This window comes from Lissotriton helveticus, chromosome 11 (genome assembly GCF_964261635.1).
Source record: "Lissotriton helveticus chromosome 11, aLisHel1.1, whole genome shotgun sequence".
Taxonomy (NCBI): Eukaryota; Metazoa; Chordata; class Amphibia; order Caudata; family Salamandridae; genus Lissotriton; species Lissotriton helveticus.
The window spans coordinates 820493275-820512626 of record NC_136072.1 but is presented as its reverse complement, the minus strand read 5'-3'; positions in this window follow the sequence as shown (position 1 = coordinate 820512626).

The following is a 19352-nucleotide window of genomic DNA, read 5'->3' as shown; positions in this document are numbered from 1 at the left end:
CTTGCTTCGGCTGCGACTGCTGATGCTCCTCTCTGTATTTTATTTGTTTCATTGTGATAGATTGTATATTGCCTAAGAACCTTACTTTCAATTGCATATTTGCCCTGTCCTAGGAATTGTACTTCAATTTTACAGGGGTTCCTTGATACTCACATTGGAAGTAATGCAGTTAACCTGATCAGATAATGATAAATGGTCATCAATAGAGACGCAGAGGTTTTTTACCTTTTTGCTGGCGATGGGAAAGCCCCAGCTGCTTCCGGCCAACAGGAAGTATTCCAAAAGGAAGTATCCTTGCCAAACAATACCACTTCGGTTTTGTCAGTATTCAACTTTAAGCAGTTGTCATGCATCCACCTGAACCATACAATCGTTAAATTTAGTTGCCACGTCCTCAGGCTTTGAGGATAAAGACACCACTATTTGAGTGTCACTTGCATAACAAATGGCATTAAAGCCATGAGATCGAACGAGTTTGGCCAATGGAGTAACGTAGACATTGAACAAGGTTGGAGATTGCGAAGATCTCTGAGACACCCCACACGGCAGGGCATAGGGGTGAGATTTATGTTCTCCCATCACTATGGTTTGTTCTCTGTCTGTTAAATAGGATCTAAGAATGTTAGAGGCGGGGGCGTGGTCTGCCGTGCAGCGGAATGCCCTCTCTTTGAGTGAGCTCAGCCAGCCGGGAAATTAATCCTTTTATTCTCCGAACATATGGCAAAGTGTTGAGACTGTGACCAGAGCCTACAGGCTGCGGAACACCTGTGGATCCCAATACTGCAACTTCTGGGACCCACAGGCACCTTGAGGCTCCGTGGCGCGGGGGTTCATTAGGCGGCAGGAGGCCTGCGGTGACCTGTGTGAGCTGAGAGTGAGCGGCCTGGAAATTGAGCCTGCAGCTGCTGGTGGACTGAGGGCCGCGAATCGGAGGTGAAGGCAGAACTCCCCTGGCTGTGGCGCTTCTGTGCCTCGAGGTGTGTGGGCTGCCTGGGGAGTCGGGGAACGGTGGAGAGCTGCGCTACAGCCGCCCCTACCGATTGATGCCAGAGACTGTGTGAGCGGTAGGGAGTGGCGACGTCCTGAGAGCCCCGCTGTGCTACTTTGCCCGTTACAGAACTGCCTGAGTGTGCAGATCGATGTAGATCTGCTGCCACTACCAAGCATGCACTGTGAGGAGTTGCACATTACATGTGAGTGTCAGTATTAGAAAATAGCGCTTGAGTTGGTGCTACGTGTTGGACTGGGCCAGATCGAATAGAAGAACACCACACGAGAGGAGACACCGTTAATCTGCGGAGGCATGTGGGAGGGCTTTGCCATGCCCTACATGTGAGGCCAGTGGATGTGTGACCCTGAGCAGTTCGTATGGTGTTACGGGCTGCGGAGATCCTTGGGCTTGCTGTAAGTCATTGCGCTGCTGCCCTCCTCGGGAGCCGCAGTTGCTGGCTTAGGGCCTCCTGACTGCGCTCCTGTAGACCCTTGGGGATGTGAGTTTCTACATCGCACGTCTAGCGGAGCATGGAGTCTTGGCCTTGGGGCTTTGTGAGCTGGTAAGGAAATCCTTGAGACAATCAACAACCAGAGGCGTTGCCCTGCTGCAGACTCCCGGGGAGGCACGAGTGACCCGCGTGGGTACTGGTGGACCGAGAGAGGCTGATGTGTGACGCGTGGCTCTCAGTGCACTGAGTGGCGATTGAGGGAGAGTGAGACATGGACACAGCTGAAGACGCTCATGCTGGTGCTGAGTGGCAACTGGACGTGCTGGGTGTGGGCTGAATTTTCTAGGACTCTTCATCTCCTAATTGCCTCTGCACCATGGGTAAACAGGATGCTAAACAACCAAAGCTTACTTTTGATAACAAACGTGCCAGGCGCCATACTGAATCAAGCCCTGATGCACAGATGGACGGACAATAGGACATGCTCATGGAAGACCAGGGTGAAGATCCATGCACCCTCATGTTGGAGATGCACTCCAACTTAAGAAGCATAGACTCGAAGCTGGACACCCTGACTACGCAACTGGATTCGGTCAAGACACAGGTTGCCATGCACGAGACCTGTCTTGATGCCCTGGAAAACCGCCACACTGAATTTCACGAATTTAAGGTGGAAACTAAGGAACAGTTATTACATATGGACAAGTTATTAGGCATTATCTGTGCTAAGTATGATGATTTGGAGGTGAGGTGGCGTAGAAACAACCTACGCATTACTGGTATCCTGGAAACAACGGCCATATCCAAAATGGAGACCTACTTCACCAACTTTTCGATCCCCACCTATCCCCAGTCTTTGTAGTAGAGAGAGCACATAGATCCTTAAGACCGAGACCCCCGGTTGGGGCAACACCTCGGCCAATCCTGGCAAAGCTCTTGAACTATCAACACATTGATACCATCCAACGGCTGGCTAGGGAAAAGGGCCAAGTATCACACAAAGGAAATACTATTTCGTTCTACCCGGACTTTACCCCTGCTGTAAAGGCGGCACAACGAGAATTTCTCCCAGCCAAGCGAATCCTTCTTCAGGCACAGATCCCCTACTCCCTGTTATATCCTGGCAAACTGAAAAGTTTTGTATGATGGCACAGCCCATTTTTTCACAGATGCAATGTCCACTTTGAAGTTTGCCAAACATATTGGTGGGAAGCGCAACAAAGAAAGCAGAGGAGCAGAGTCGTCCGCAACTGGCCATCTTAGTGACAATGACTGACATGGGTATTGTATATCTCATCAGCCTGAGTGACTGCACTGCTATGATGTTGGTCTGGAGAGGGGCTGTACACTTTGCTGATGTGGGTTCCGCATTACATAATGTATCATTGTACCGTGTGCTTTAACATTCTTAGTGTACCTGTAACACTCTCCGCAGTACTCCCGGCCACCCTGTACGAACAGGGAAGATTGCCGGTATCGGTGCGCCCCCATGGGAAGGTTCACTATACCACTATGTGGCTATTCGAGTTCTAGTTTGTTCTGGGGGGGTATTCTACAATCTGATAGGGGGTTGGAGTGGGAGGTGGGTGGTGGGTAGGGAATGTTTCTTTGTTTTTTTGTCAACATGTTTGTATTTTGTTGGTCAGTATACACAGTCTGCAATTGGGAGCTGACATACCTCCGATGCTCGCACTACTTCAGTCAGGGTACTGTGTACGCAACCACGTTACAACACTAAATTTTCTCACGTGGAACATTAGAGGACTGAATGATAACAGGAAATCTAGACTCGTCCATGCTTATTTATCCAGACATAATATAGATGTTTGTTTATTGCAGGAGACGCACCTAAATGTAACACCATCGCAGAGGTTGAGGCATAATAGGTGGGGCAATGTATAGTCTTCTATTTACTCTAACTATGCCCGCGGAGTGGCTGTGCTGGTCAGAAAAGGAATGGACTGGCGGGAGGGTGAAGTACATAGAGATCCCGAGGGGAGGTATGTCCTCCTACATGGAGTGCTGGGAGGTGTTGCCCTGGTTGTTGTCGCAGTTTATGGCCCGAATGTAGACTCCCCCAATTTCTTGCAGGATATTTGTATTAAAATTTGGTTGCAGTACAATATTATGGGGTGGGGATTTTAATGCTATCCTGGATAATGACATGGACAGGAAAGGTGCGGCTCGTCCACTACACCCAGCTGCCAGTGCCGCCTTAAATGCCATAGTCTCAGAGGGGGATTTACTGGACATATGGCATAGTAGACACCCCTTAGTGAAAGAAGGCACATGTATTTCCGACCATCACAGTGCTTGGTCCCGTCTTGACTTCTGGTTAGTCTCCCATGATATTGCTGCTTGGACCACTGACATTTTGCATTTGCTGCACTCTTTATCGGATCAGGCCCCCTGTTTATTAAACTGTCGCTCCCGGGTTCGCTTCCCCGCGCTTTTTCTTGGCGCCTCCTGCCGCATGCCCTACTTGACGAAGCCTTTAAGGAGGAAATACGGATGGACATTACAGTTTACTTTTCCCTGAATACGGACTCAGTAGCTACTGAAGCTTCACTTTGGGATGCATTCAAGTTAGTTATTCGGGGTCAATGTATTGCCAGGCAGGCGGGAGTGTTAAAGGCTATCAGGGGCACGATTGCATCTCTGGAAACCCAGATAAGGGAGCTTGAGGAGCAATTTTACTCCAAATATTAGCCCCGAACCGTGGCTCTCCTGAAATCCAAACTGTCAGACTTCACAGAAGAGGCTCAACGTGAAGTTATATTTTTGGGAAAACATGCTGAGGTTCGGAGGTATGGGAAAGGCAATAGACTGGGCCGCACATTGGCTGGTATGATCCGACCCTCTCGGTTGACTGCATTCATTCGCGAAATACTGAATCCACAGGGTGCCACTATCAGGGGCCAAGAGGGCATTTTAGATGAGTTCTCTAACTTTTATTCTCACTTATACACCACCACTCAGGAGACGTGCCCAGAAGGGATGCAAGATTTTCTTAATTCATTAGCATTGGTCTGGTTCAACAACACTCATAGAGAGTATATGGACCTCCAGTTCACAGTGGAAGATGTAGCCCAAGTCATAAAAAGTTTACCGTTAGATAAGGCCCCTCGGCCCGATGGCCTGCCTACATCATTTTATAAAACATATGTGGAGGAATTGGCACCTCAGCTGTTAGCTGTAGATGAAGAAGCGTTGGAGATTGGAGTGTTACCTCAGTCCATGAGGGAAGCGATAATCATTACGCTCCTAAAAGCGGGGAGGCCGGAAGCGGAGCTGGATTCTTATCGGCACTATTAATGATAAATGTGGATGTTTAGATCCTAGCCAAGCTGAATGCTAATAGGCTGCAGCACCTGCTTCCCATCATTGTACTTCCTGACCAGTTGGTGTTCATTCCCGGGAGGTCGACCTCTCATAATTTGAGAACAATTTTCTCGGTACTGCATTATTTACATCCAGACGGATGTATGACGTTACAACGCATACTTTTACTCCGCATACCATTACAACGCGGTATTTACAACGAATACCGTTACAACGCATAGCGCTTTGGGGTGCTGGATAGTGGTAAGTATAATTTACTATTCTAACTCCAGTCCCCGTGGACCCTAGGGAAGGTGTTGGATAGTAAATTAAACTTACCTCTTATCCTAGAGCGCCCCCCAGCGCAATGCGTTGTAATGTCATGCGTTGTAATGCCCGCGTTGTAATGGTAGTGCGGAGTAAAAGTTGCGTCGTAACGGGTGTATACCCATCCAGACGTGCGAGCTGTGGTTGTGTTCTTGGACACCACCAAGGCATTTGATTCGCTTGAATGGCCATGTTTGTTTACAATTTTAGGTTGCATGGGGTTTAGTCCGCTTTTCAGGCTGTTGTATATTCTACCCAGCGCACGGGTTAAGGTGAATGGATTCATTTCTGTACCCTTTCTTATTTTGCGAGGTACGAGGCAGGGATGCCCCCTCTCTCCTTTGCTCTTCGCGATTGCGATGGAGCCCTTGGCGGCCTGCATCAGACAACATCACACAGCCCGCAGGTATAGGGTTCAGCTCCCGGAGCCTACTTATTTTCCTGTATGCAGATGACGTGACTTTATATAATATCAATCCAGAGGAGAACCTAGATACCATCTTGAGGGAGTTTGTCCGATTCGGAGGTCTGATTGGTATCTTCATCAACTGGGCCAAGTCGGTGATATTTCCACTGACTGATGGTACACCCCCGGTGTTGTCTGAGTTCCTCCTGAGATGGGAGACTGAGGCAGTTAAATATTTGGGGGCTTGGATCAGTCGGGATACACAGGAGGTATGGAACTTAAATTACGGATGGGCCATCGCGTGGTTGGAGGAGAAGGTTAAGATATGGACTGGGCTACCATTGTCCCTTGCCGGTAAGATAGCACTGGCTAAAATGGTTATTTTACCGAAGTTGTGGTACTTATTTGTTAAAATACCAATCCCTCTTACCCTGTACTTTTTTAGCACCCTGAAGTCGCAGCTGGTCTCCTTGGCGTGGGCAGGTGGACAGGCCAGAACCTCCTGGGACCTGCTGACGGTCCTGCTGAAACAGGGCGGCTTTGGTGCCCCAGACATGCACCTATATGCATTATGTGTCCAAGCTCAATTCTTACACTATTGGGACCACCTGACGCCCTTCCAGCCCCATGTAGCAGTAGAAACTGACGCAATGGCCCCCATCCCGCTCACGGTGGCACTTTACCAAAAGGCATGCCGCCACGCGGATATGTGGACTCATCTGGGACACTATGGGGTCGATTCCGATCCGGTAAAATGCGCTCCGAATCGTCGTACGGCGCGTTTTTTCCCCGTACGAATCGTACCCGTAGACGTCCCGTACGTACGATGAAGTACGATCCGTACTAGGTGCCGAACTCCGTACGAGTCGTACATGACTCCGTACGACTCAAATCTCCGTACGAATCGCACTCGGAACCCGCTGTACGCGACATCACTACGGTTCGCGGCTGGTTTTTACGACCCAGCAAGTACGATTCGTATCGGGTACGCACCGTACGACCCTTTTCCTACGGGAGCTGAAAACAGTCGTAAACGCACAGTTCGCGCCGAAACAGGTACGGAACGCCCCCCCCGAGTACGGCACGTACCCCCCATGATCGCAGGGGTACGCGCCGTACCCCTGTGATCATGCGGGGTACGTGCCGTACACCCAGCGTACATGGGGTACGCACCGTACCCCATGTACGGTGGGTGTACGGCACGTACCCCATGTACGCTGGGTGTACGGCACGTACCCCGCATGATCACAGGGGTACGGCGTGTACCCCTGCGATCATGGGGGGTACGCGCCGTACGGTGTGTAGGTGATCGTGCGCTTCTCCATACGAATCGACGTGTACCGTACGAATCGCGTCCAGGTCGGCCGATCGGGATCGGAATCGTCCGGTCGTACGGCGTCCGTACGAGTCGTACGGAAACGGCTCCGGATACGAATCGTACGGACGGGGATTTTACCGGATCGGAATCGACCCCTATGTTGGGCATGGGACGAGTTGCGTAAGAGAGCGGGTCTCCTGGTGTTATATGCCCCCTTCATCCCTCTACCGCAGAATCCAATGTTGCCTTGCATTCAGAAGGGGTCAGTAGGACACTTGCGCGAAAGATGAAGCTTCAGACTTTTGCTGATTTAAACCCGGGAGACACGTTCAATCCCCCCCGGCGGCGGATGTGGGACAAGCGGTTCAATTTGCTGAGCTCTTTTTATATCACAAGCTGCGCATGGTATGTCGCGCCCTTTGGGAAGGGACCCCGCTGGCTCTGCCGCCCCTGCCCGCATTGGAGAACTTGTTGAAATCCCTGTCTCCTCATAAACTCATCACACGATTGTTTACACAAAGGCAAAACACCACCCCGTTGGTAACACCCAAATCCCTGCATCACTCGAACAGCGAACTCTCAATCCCATTGACTGAAGCTCAGTGGGATTTCTGTTGTGGGCAGCTAACTGAACTCTCGTCTAACTATAAGCTGCAATTGATTCACGTTAAATATCTACATAGATTCTATAGAACACCTGTGAGTCTCTATCGTATGGGTCTTAGTGCAGATGATGGCTGATGGCGCTGTAACTACACCCCTGCCACATTTTTACATGTGGCGTGGGATTGCCCCAAGATTGCCGAATTCTGGTCCCCAATCTTCACCTTAGTGATTCAAATCCTTAATATGTCCGTTGTCTCATCCCCTACCCTTGGTTTATTAGGTTATGTTAAGGACACACCGCCCAAGCTGCGCATGCTACATGCACTACTTTTGTTGTTTGCTAAACGGCAGGTTGCAATCCACTGGGGCAGAGGTAAGGTGCCCTCCATTAAAGGATGGATTAATGATGTCACCTATGGTCACACACAGCTGAGCACATTTTGGGAACTTATGCCACCTACTTCTAGACCTCGGAACATATGGGAACCATTTCTGACCTGGGCTCAGAGTCAGCAAGAATCTATCGGAAAGCCAAACGTGGGCGAAACTAGACTGTGACATTGATATGATGGGGTTTTACTTTTCACTTATTTTAAGATTTTGTTCCCCTTCCTCACCTTCTGGATAATATGGGTTTCATAGATTTAGACAGTGACATCTTAGGCCCTCTATATTATTTCATGCAATGCAATTTTATTCTATTGTTGTTCTTTGTTGATCCTTATGCCTATCTAGACATATGATGAATATGAATATGTACTCCTGTATTGGTGGTGAGCTACCGGAGCATGTATTATTACAAAGCTACTGTGTATTGTATAGACTATGACCATTAAAACTTCTGCACAGATTTGATAAAATGCTGACCTGTTGTTTTGTAAAGCAATTTGGTTGTTGGAAAAATGTCAATTAAAAAAAAAAAAAGTATGTTAGAGGCTTCGCTTGTGATCCCTATTTTGGACAGGAGAGCAAAATCAGTATAGCCTTCCCTCCGCCGTCTAATTGGACACAAATCTCCTCGGTGGCAGCAATCAGTGCAGACTCTGTGCTGTGTAGGGGCCGAAATCCATGTTGTACAGGGTCCAGTTTATCATTAGACTCTAGAAAAAGAAGCAGTTCTTCGTTAAGAGCTTTTTCAAAATTTTTAGATGGAAATGGCAGACAGGAGATAGGCCGGAAATTGGTAACCTCCATAGGATCATGGGAAGGTTTTTTCAAAATGGGCCGAACTACGGATTTTTTCCAGGTGTTAGGGGAGCTGTTGTTAAGGAGGGGTAGTAAGTGGTCAGCAATAATGTTGGGGACCGTATGAAGGACCATAGCTGGACAGGGGTCCAGTGAGGATGCCGATTTTGTTGACAATGTGATCCTCTCAACTTGTTCTGGCGTTAAGTGATTAAACTTTTGTATGCGAGCCTGCATAGTAGCTTCACCTTTGTTAAACACATCCATGTTGTCCCCTGCTTGGCAGCTACAGAAATCATCATATACCTTTTTTACTTTGTTATGGAAAAACTCTGCTAACTTGTCACAGAAATCCATATTTGGGCTAAATTGTTTGCTTTTGCAAAATTTAGATAAGGCAGAGATTGATTTGAAAAGTTCTCTGGCTGAGTTTTTAGCAGAACTAATTTTCTCAGTAAAAAAAGTGTGATTTCGCTGAGATTATTGCCTCTTTATACTTTTCAATCGCCTTCTTGTAGTGTTTTTTTTCCTGTTGCAGTGTAATCTTTCCTCCATGCTCGTTCCTGAGCCCCGCACTTTTTCTTTAGATCTTTAAGCTCAGGTGTGTACCATGTGGCTGATGGTTGCTTCCTGCTGTTATGTATATGCCTCTCTGGTGCCAGCTTAGTGGCCGCAGAGTCAATTCAGCCATCAAAGTTAAGGCCTGCGGAGTCAGGTTCTGTATCGAAACAAGGGCTGTGGGAGCGTAAGACGGATTAAAGATCTGGAGTATTTATTTTTCGCCAGGAACATGTTATAACCATTCTCTTATTGTTTGATTCTTTGAGGGGCTGTACAGGAAGTGATAACTCAAAGAAAACAACCCTGTGATCTGTTCAGGTCCTAGGTAGGGTTCTGTTAAATTTGATCCGAGTACAGGTGGTAAAAATGCCATCAAGAGTATGTTTACCTATGTGAGTTGGCTCGGTGACAATTTGATTTAAGTCAAAGCTCTTTAGTCCATCGATTAAATTGATGATGTCTCGACATTCAGTGCATTCTAAGTGAAAATTAAAATCTCCCAGTAGGGAAAAATTGGGATACTCCATAAATGACTCCATGACGGTCTGTATGGAGGAAATAAATGGATTCCTGAGGCCAGGTGGCCGGTAGATTAGTATCCCATCAAAAGCTATCGAGTTGTTGCATTTGGGTATGAATAGAATAGCTTCTTCCTCCAATTGAGGGATAGCTGCAAATGAGCATTAATGTTAGAGCGAAGGACAATAGCAATCCTCACGCAAAGTTGTCCTTCCCTATCAATTCTGAACAAATTGTAAAATAATGTGGTGCATCAGAGACAACACTTCCAGTCCAACCTTAGAGTTTCATTTAACAAGCAACTGCTTTCTGGCAGATGCAATTTTGGTTTACAGAGGTTTCAGCAATCAAATTAAAGTTTGAATGCCACAAAAAAACGGTTTAGAAAATAAAAAGTGAGTGCATACCTCTCAACTCACCCCCTCATCAGGAGGGTTTCAACCTCCTTGGATTCCTCTTCAACCTCCACACAAGTACACTGCCGCCTATAGACTTCCATTGATCATTCTACCTGAAGATGTTACCCTCTAAAAACGTGTTCATCTCCATTGATTTCAAAACCACTCAATCTCACTCTTCATTATTGTATATAAGATGCAACGGGGCTCGCATGCATCAAGACCAACACAGGTTACAGACACCAATACACATGGTGAGTAACCAGGTGCTGCACCAACCTTCCTTTTGCGTAGCACCTTTATTTATAACAGCACTTAAGTCATAGGGGCCATACCAATTATTACTGGCCTTGAGAGGAGGTGCCCACTGACCAGAAACCCCATTCCCAGATGTATAGTTTCCCTGGACACAACATTCCTCTCAAAATATGGAGACCAAACTAAAACAACAGGACCATGACAAACAGGAGTCATCTTGCTTCTAGACGATCCATCTCTGGTCAGGCAACAAAGTCTTGATATCTCTGTCCATTTTGACTGCTCTGGGTTTCAGTGACAGATGAGGACCCAACTTCTGACCCTTGGAATTGATCCAACAGCTCTGGTTCTGACATTTGACTGAGTCTGTTGTCACTCTCTATACGCTCTTCATCTGAGAGATCTCTTTGCAAACCCTCTTCCTGGCTGGTCGGAAATGTCTCTAACCCGCCTATAGACATTTTTGTACTTCTTTAGCCTGGAGGCGTTGCAAGTCAACTCTAAATTCATTCCCTGCACTGAAACTATTATGCCTTTTATTTCAGTCACTACCCAGGGCTTCAGGAAAAAGAATGGTTTGAAATTACTGCTGGCAGTGGGATCACGCTTTAGCACATAGTCTCCATCCTGCAGGCCTTTGGTCACGGCCCTCTGAAGTTTCCTCACTTTGGCACTTGCTTATCTTCTCCGGTCATGGATGGTGCTGCTGCTGAGAGTTTCAGGGATCCATGATGAGAGACAAGGAATGTCCTCACTTGGACAGCGACCCAATAGCACTACTGCTTGAGGACTTTTCATGAGAGCATGTGCGGTCTTTCTGAAACTTGTAAATAGCCTAATCAAGGCTGTTATTTTGTAGTTCAGATACTCAAGTAGAAGGTGACTTGTGAGTCATTTTCAGGAAGCCACACCTTCTGCGCCCGATCCTAAAATTCATTTTCAAAATGCCCTGATGCCCATGGTGTCCTAGGTGGAACATTTGCTCTGTGAAAGCTTTGGGAATGACAAGTTGCCTCCTTTGGAGGAGTCCAATGTCAGTGACTGAGAATTCATCTTTCACATTGTAGAGTAGTTGCACCAATATCTGTGCCTCTGCAGGGTTCCCTGGTCTCGGCTGATACACTATCTCAAAGGAATAGTCTTGGAGCTGGAGTACCCACTTTTCTGTGTGGGTCAGTGACTTTGATGTAGCCCCATTAAAAGCGGGATTAGTGGCTTGTGGTGCCTGCTAACTCAGAAATGACTGCCAAGGATACAGGTGAAAATGCTGCTCACCCTACCCTCAATAACATGACAATGACTTCCTTTTCTTCGTGGGAGTAGCAGTGTCTGGTTTCTGCTAGCGCCTGGCAGCCACATGCTACTGATGCCCACTGGTCAGTTTTTTTGCTGCTGAAGCAGGACCTCTCCTATCGCTGTTGGGCTGGCATAAACAAGAGTCAATGTCAGCCTAAGTGAAGTGGGCTTAAGCCAATAGCACACATATGGTCTTCTAGAACACTGCTGTTCGTCACGACCATGGAACTCTGATGTGTGGAGGTCGAGGACAACCCCCCACCCAGTAGTCCATCTATGTTTCTGGTAAGGTGAGAAAGCGTGTCCAGGATAAGGGTAAATTGAGGTTAGGAGGGAGAGGGACAGACATGCTCCTGCAGGTGGATTGTGAGAATAGCCAGAATGGGTGACACACAGCACATGGCCTCTCATCATAAGCTAAAGTGGGCTAGGTACCCATCCAGAGCAAGTAGGAGAAAAGTTGTAATTAGTCCCCAGGCATAAAAAGAGTCCTGCTAAAGAACTAAACAAGGATGGAACATCACTGCAGCACTGGGAAGGTGGGACTCTGGTAGAGAGAAAATAACTGACATACAAAGCTAATACTAAAGGATAGAGGTCAATCATTGATCAAGTAGATGCATGAAGACTGAGGAAACCGAATAGGGAGAAAACAAAAAAGGTGTGGGAGCTGACTACCATGGTGAGAACTGTAGCGAGGTGTTGAGAGAGTCAAAACAGCAGATGTTGTCACACAGCTTGCCCCTGTACTTTTAAGATCTTATATACTGACTGCCTCTAATAACCCAGAAGTGTAGTTATGGAAACGTCGTACTTATGGCTGGTGCTGTGTGACTCTGTAATCTATGACTCTGCTGTAATTCCCTATTTTCCATTATCTTGTCTTCCATCTTCTCAATATTCCCTGTCTCCTTGGCCTTCTTATGCCATAATCTCTTTGCTGACCTGACAGTAACCTCCACTTCACCCCACACATTATCCTCGTCCCTCTGAGATTTGGGCTGGGATGGGAATTTCTTGTGAAACTGAGAGACCAATCATAGGGTGTGAACAAAAGAAGCTGGTTCCCAAGAGTTGCACACTACCTTATATTTAGGCTTCCTGTTTTCAGTTTCTATTTTTGGTAAATTCTGGTGGGGTTTTTTCAGTGTTTTCAATATCTTAAAAAACAGCTGTTATCAGTGGTTACACAGTTTCGCGAATATAAAACCAAAAGAAAAGTGTTTTTCCGGTGTTTATGGAACCTTTTGCTTTTATTATTGCTTGCTTTCTGCACTGAAAGAACATGGTATATAGACAGTGTACTTATAGTGTATATGAGGTCCAAATAGATTTTTGCAAATTAATCTTATTGTAGTACACCACACAATACTTCTTCAGTGAGTCTTTGGGTCATGTGCGCTCGCTCATTCCTTCCCATGTAAACTTCTGTGAAAAGGCCCTCTCAGCATTCGGGCTGAGAACCATCAGCTAAGGGACACAGTTGGGATGACTCTTTCTTTGATGCCACATAAAGCACGAAATGATAAATATTTGCGTTTTAGTTCCTGTGCATTAGAAACCAGTGCACCAGAATGGACTAAAAAGTCAATAGCATCCCTCATTAACTCTTAAGATTGTAAAGATGCTTTCAGCATACCATCTAACAAGTGGCAAGGATCTACTACAGGGAATCACTTCAGCTCTGGTATCAAATTTTTTTTTTTATTTTTTTTTTTATTGCAAAGTTATATAGCATTATCATCACAGTACAGAGAAATACCTACAACCCTGAGGCCGGCTTACAGCATGGGATAAAGATAAGCAGAACATAGACCTTGTAGCCTCGTCTGGTTGCAGAGACGGCTTCTATCAACAGGATGTTCGATCGCGTGGAACGAATGTAATTCACAAGGAAAATACAATTTGCTTTTTATATTTTTTGTGTCTGTTTCCCATTTAAACTTAAACCAAAAAATAGAACAGAACAAAACTGCACACATGAATCAGTACGGTAATGGGTTACTCTTAGCATGTTATCTAGCATCGAAGGTGTCCTGTAAGGGACCAATTGTGCGAACCTCTCAAAGTCACATTCCGCCCACGCCTCCCTCCCCCACCAAGTCCCACCGCTATATGGTCAGCCCCTCCCCGTGCATGTAGAGTGTCCACCACTGGTCTCGACCCCTAATCAGTATCCCCCTCGTCATCAGAACCTTCAAGGTCCTCATCTGCCAGTGGCTCACAGATATCTCCTCTGTATGTGTTCCACGGTTGCCAGACCCCATTCCATTTACGCGGGTTATTTCTCAGTTTATAGACTGCCCTTTCTGTCGACATAAGCATGTCCATGTTCTTAATCCACTGTGCCAGCGTGGGGAGATCCGCCGTCCCCCATTTCTGTGCGATATCCCGTTTGGCCGTGATAAGTCCTATTGTGGTCCACGCCCTCTCATAGAAAGTAAGATCTGTAGGCCCCCATATATTCAGTAAACACAACCTTGGGTCCAGTGTAAGTGAGGTGTGGAGTGTTTGTGCGATAGTGCGTAGTATCCGCTGCCAAAAACAAACAATGCGTGGGCAGTCCCAAAGCGTGTGTAGGAACGTGCCCTCGTCCCCGCAGCCCCTAAGACAGTACGGATGATCCGCTCTCTGTAGTTTGTGTAGTGTTGTGCGGGTGTAATAAATACTATGTAAAATTTTAAGTTGTACCAAGCGGAATTTAGATGATATACCCCCCTCACGTGGAGACGCCATGGCTGCATTCCAGTCGGACTCGTCTAGGTCTCCGACGTCGGTCTTCCATTTGTCTTTTAGCTTTTGCAGCGGGTCAGGTACATTGTTGAGTATTTTACGATATGTTAATGAGGTTGCGCCTTCCTGCATGAAATCTGTGAGCAGACGGTCCTCCAGTGGGGAGGATTCAGGTGGAGATGTATCTGGTGGGATTGCCGCCTGTAGGGCGTGCCTAATCTGTATGTATCTATATAGCTCGCTATCCCTCAGTTCGTACTGTTCTTGAAGGGTCGCGAACGAGATCACTCCCTCCCCAGTCCACATATCTCCCACGGTCCCCAATGTTGTCCCACTGAGTGAATCCCCTAGTGCGCCGTAGATGACCCAGCGCTTTGGTGTCCCACAGAGGCGTGAGCTTTGTGATGGTCCCTCCCCATTGTAACTTCGCTTGTGCCTTGTACCACAGTTGAACGGTGTGTTTAGTGGGCCCTATGAGTTTCGCCGCAATGCCCCGGTGATACAGAGGTGCCAGTAAGCTATTTGTACCCAGTTGTACCCTGTCTGCTTTGAATGCCGGGTCCTCCTGCGGGGCGTGCAGCCACTGGTTTAGGATCTTAAGTTGGGCCGCTCAATAATAGAATTGCATATTGGGCAGTGCAATGCCTCCATCATACCAGCCCCTATTCAGCTTTGCGTGCGAAATCCGAGTTAGTCGGTTCCCCCAGAGCAGACTCGACATCTGCGCTGTCACTTTCTGTAGGAAACCGGCAGGTATCAAATGTGGGGTATTTTCAAGGACGTATAGGAAACGCGGCAGGGCCATCATTTTAAATAACGCTGCCCTGCCCAGCAATGTCAGTGGGAGTTCTTTCCAGTGTTGCACATCGCTACGGAGCCGGGACAAGGGAGGCAACAAGTTGAGTCGAGCGAACTCTGTTTCATCTCGAGTGATGTGGATTCCCAGATATTTGAAGGAAGAGGGAGCCACCTCCAGTGGACAGGAGTCCGGCAGCGGCGGGAGTGGCCCCCTGAGCTCAAAAAGTATCGACTTCGCCCAGTTGATGGTATAGCCTGATACTCGCCCATGTGAGTTGCAAATCTCTAGGAGGTTGGGCAGACTATTTTCTAGGTCTGTGAGGTATATTAACATATCGTCCGCGTAAAGGGACACTCTGTCTTCCCATTGTGATACCATCGTATCCCCCTCAGGAGTTGCGTAGTACGGATAGTGACTGCCAGCGGTTCTAGGACCAGAGCAAAAAGGAGGGGTGATAGAAGGCATCCCTGTCGTGTACCACGTACTAGACATATGGTCCGAGAAATGTGGCCATTCGCTACTATCCTGGCCATAGGATCCTTATAAAGCATCCTTATCCAGGAAATAAAGACGGGGCCAAAACCCATCCGTGCCAGCACCGCGAAGAGGTAGCTCCACTCCACCAAATCGAACGCCATTTTGGCGTCCAGCGATAGTATCGCTGCCGGTTCTTGCAACATTGAGAGTCGTGCCACAACTCCGTGTACCCTGCGAAGGTTAAGGGCCGTGCTTCTATGCGGCATGAAGCCGGATTGATCTGGGTGGATCAGTTGACTTAAGCATGGCATAAGTCTGTTCGCCAGCACTTTCGCTATTATTTTGGCCTCCGGGTTCAAGAGGGAGATGGGCCTGTACGATTTACAGTCGTTGGGCGGCTTACCCGGTTTCGGGATAGCGACGATAGTCGCCATCCGTTGGTCTGCGGGCAAAATTCCCTTCAACCTACTCTCTTCATACATGTGAAGAAGGGGCGTACCCAGGGATTCAGACATGGTTTTAAACCATTCAATGGGCACCCCACTGGGACCCAGAGCCTTACCCGAGTGGAGGGAGTCGATGGCCGATTTAATTTCGTCAATTGTTAAGGGGGCATCGATATCCTTCGCCGTCTCAGTCGTCAATGACGGGAGAGGCACATGTTCGAGGACGTCCCGGGCCTCGTCTTCTGTCACCACTATCGTTGGAGTGTATACTTCATAGAAGTGGTCAGCCAGGGCTTCTACGATATCTTCCGGTCGGGTGTGTACGGTGCCAGAAGAGCCGTAATTTGTAGTATGTTTCTACCCCCCCCCCTGTGTCCTGTCCAGCCATGCCAGGAGTTTACCCGCTTTATCCCCTATGTCATAGACCCTGTGCTTGGTAGCGGCAATGTCCGCCATCGTCACTCGCCTCAAGTGATCGTTGAGGCGGCGCTGGTGTATCTGTAGGTCATGAAGTGTGTCTTCCGATGGGTCTGCCATATGGGCAGTGTTGGCCCTCTCGAGGCCCAACTCCAATTCCAATGCCTCCTTCCTGTGTGCTTTTTTGTGATTCGTTATCGCTGCAATAGCCTGACCCCTGAACACCGTTTTGTAGGCTTCCCACAATATTGAGGGGGAGTCCACCGAGGACTGGTTCTCTTCAAAGTAAAGCCGGGTTGCTTTCTTCAGGTCTTTACAGACCTGTGGAGCTTTGAGATATCCCGGAAAGATCGGAAACACTCTCTTGCGTTTGGCGCCTGTACAAGTTACGGTCAGAGTGACTGGCGAGTGATCCGAGATGCCTCTCGGCTGTATCGTCGCCTCGCTAATGCTGAGGAGACCGTTACTCAATGTGAAAAAGTAGTCTATCCTTGAAAGACTATTGTGGGTCGCTGAGTAATAAGAGTATTGTTGCTGATCTGGGTGTAGTGCACGCCATACATCCACCAAACCCTGTGCTTCTAGAAAGTTCTGTAGCTTGCTAGGGCCAGCTGCCTGCGGACGCGCGGGGAATCGATCGAGGGTGTCTGTGATTGTCATGTTAAAGTCTCCGCCCACAAGCAAGTCCCCTTCAGGGAGTTCCAGCAGGAATTTGCCGAGGTCCGGCAGGGCCACTGAATGTAACGCCGGCGGAATATAAACTGAGACCACATTTAGCAGTCTACCCTCCCATTGACCATGTACTGCCGCGAAGCGGCCCTGATCATCTATTTTTGTGGATTTCACTATGTATTGGGAGGATTTCCTCAGCAATATGCCTGTGCCCCGAGACCCTGAGGTAAAATCAGCGTGTGCTATCATACAGTACCCCCTCCTATCCAATGCCCGTGTGGCCGCCCCCAGCAAGTGTGTCTCCTGTAAGAGAATCAGGGCGGGTCCCCGCCTCTTAATGCCTTGCAGTACCAGGCCCCTCTTGATCTTGTCGCCCAGTCCCCTAACGTTCCATGACATGATTTGCAGCGGGGTTGGTGTGGTAATGTTATCAATCCTGGCCATAGGAAGAGTCGGTGGGTGGGCCCGGGGGAGCCCGTTGGATACACTTCCCTACCATTGTAACGGAGGGAGCACAATAGACCGCGGGGCCTTCGCACCATGAGTGAGGTGGTGTGTGGAAACGAGTGCGAGGCAGACGTGACTTCTCCCGCCCTCCCGCCATTTGACTGTCCCAGTGACATGCGAGGCCTCCCATGTGTTGAATCATACCAATGAACATGTGTGTGTACAGAACTAAAACACGCAGGACCAAGTGGTCCCAAACTTTAACCATTCTTGTACCTCCACCCACCCCCCTCCCTGCCCCCCTGCTACACGGACTCCAAACTGCCCGCCCCCCAACTGAGCAGAGTGCATATCCCAACCCCAGAACAGTGTACTTGCGCGTTGGGGTGAGGGACTCACCGCTGCCAGCGGTCTCTCAGTCACACCCTCGGAGGTCCATCACCCAGTGTCCAATGGCGGGGAGAGCGTATGCAGCATCACAAGTCAAATAAAATATAGAAGCCAGGAGATTATTGGTCCTCATTTTCTTCTAGTCCGCCTTCTGCTCCCAGGGACGCGCCGCTTTCTGTGTCCCCTCCCGCCAACTGGGAGTCCGGATGCCTTCCCGCATTGCGGCCCTTTGGTGATCGGTTGGTCCGTCGAGGGTGGCGTCCCGGTCTCCACCCCTCCAGCCATTCCTGCACCGCCTCTGGGTTGTCAAAGAACCAAGTTTTGTTTTCTGCTACTACCCTAAGCCTCGCAGGGAAGAGCATGGAGTACGGTAGTTCTCGTGACCTTAGTTCCTTTTTGACCTCAAAGAAGGTTCGTCGCCTGCGTGCGACGTCTGCCGTATAGTCGGGGAAGAAGGCTATGGTAGAGTTCTGAAGTTTAATAGGAGGGGATGTCCTAGCTGCCTGTAAGACGGCGTCCCGGTCGCGGAAATTGAACAGGCGGGCTACAATGGGCCGTGGGGCTGCCCCCGGCTTCGGCTGACCTCCCGGCACGCGGTGGGCCCTTTCCACGGAGAAAAAGGCGGACAAACCTTTTGGTTGAAGTTCGCCCATGATTAAGCTCTCCACAAACAGGTCCATTGCTCTTGTGCCCTCCGATTCCGGCACGCCAATAATACGGATGTTGTTCCGCCTAGAACGCCCTTCCTGCTCATCAAGCTTCCCACGCAGCAGCTTGTTGTCCTGCGCCAGCTTCCCCATTGCCTGTTGAAGTTCGGAGACATCTTCCACTAGGGATTTTGTGACCACCTCCATGTCCTTGACCTTCTCCGACATTTTGTGGAGGTCGGCTCTAAGCAAAGTGACATCCGCAGAGATTGACCCCACTGTCGTCTGTAGTAGGGCCAGTGCATGCATCACGTCTTCCAACATCGCCCTCTTACCTCCCGGTACATCCGCCGGTTTGCCCCCCGTTTCTTTCCCCGTCACTGGGGAGGTGGAAGGTTTGTCGGACGTGTACCGTTCCATGCGGGTCTGTGTGGCACCGCCCTTAGATCCTCTCCCTGCCATGCCTGTAGGTTTCGTGTTTTTCGGGCCTCTCAGCTCCAGGTTGTTCGGAGTGTTTCACCCACGTCGGCCACAGAATGTTGGTAGACTCTTCCACGCGGGAGCCCGGCCAGGGCGTCTTCCAAGCGTCCGCCGATATGAACCGGTGGTCTCTCCCCGTGCACTCAGGGGATCGTGTTGGGGCCCTGAACCGGGTGAAGACTTTTGCTGGGCGCAAGCCCTTGAATC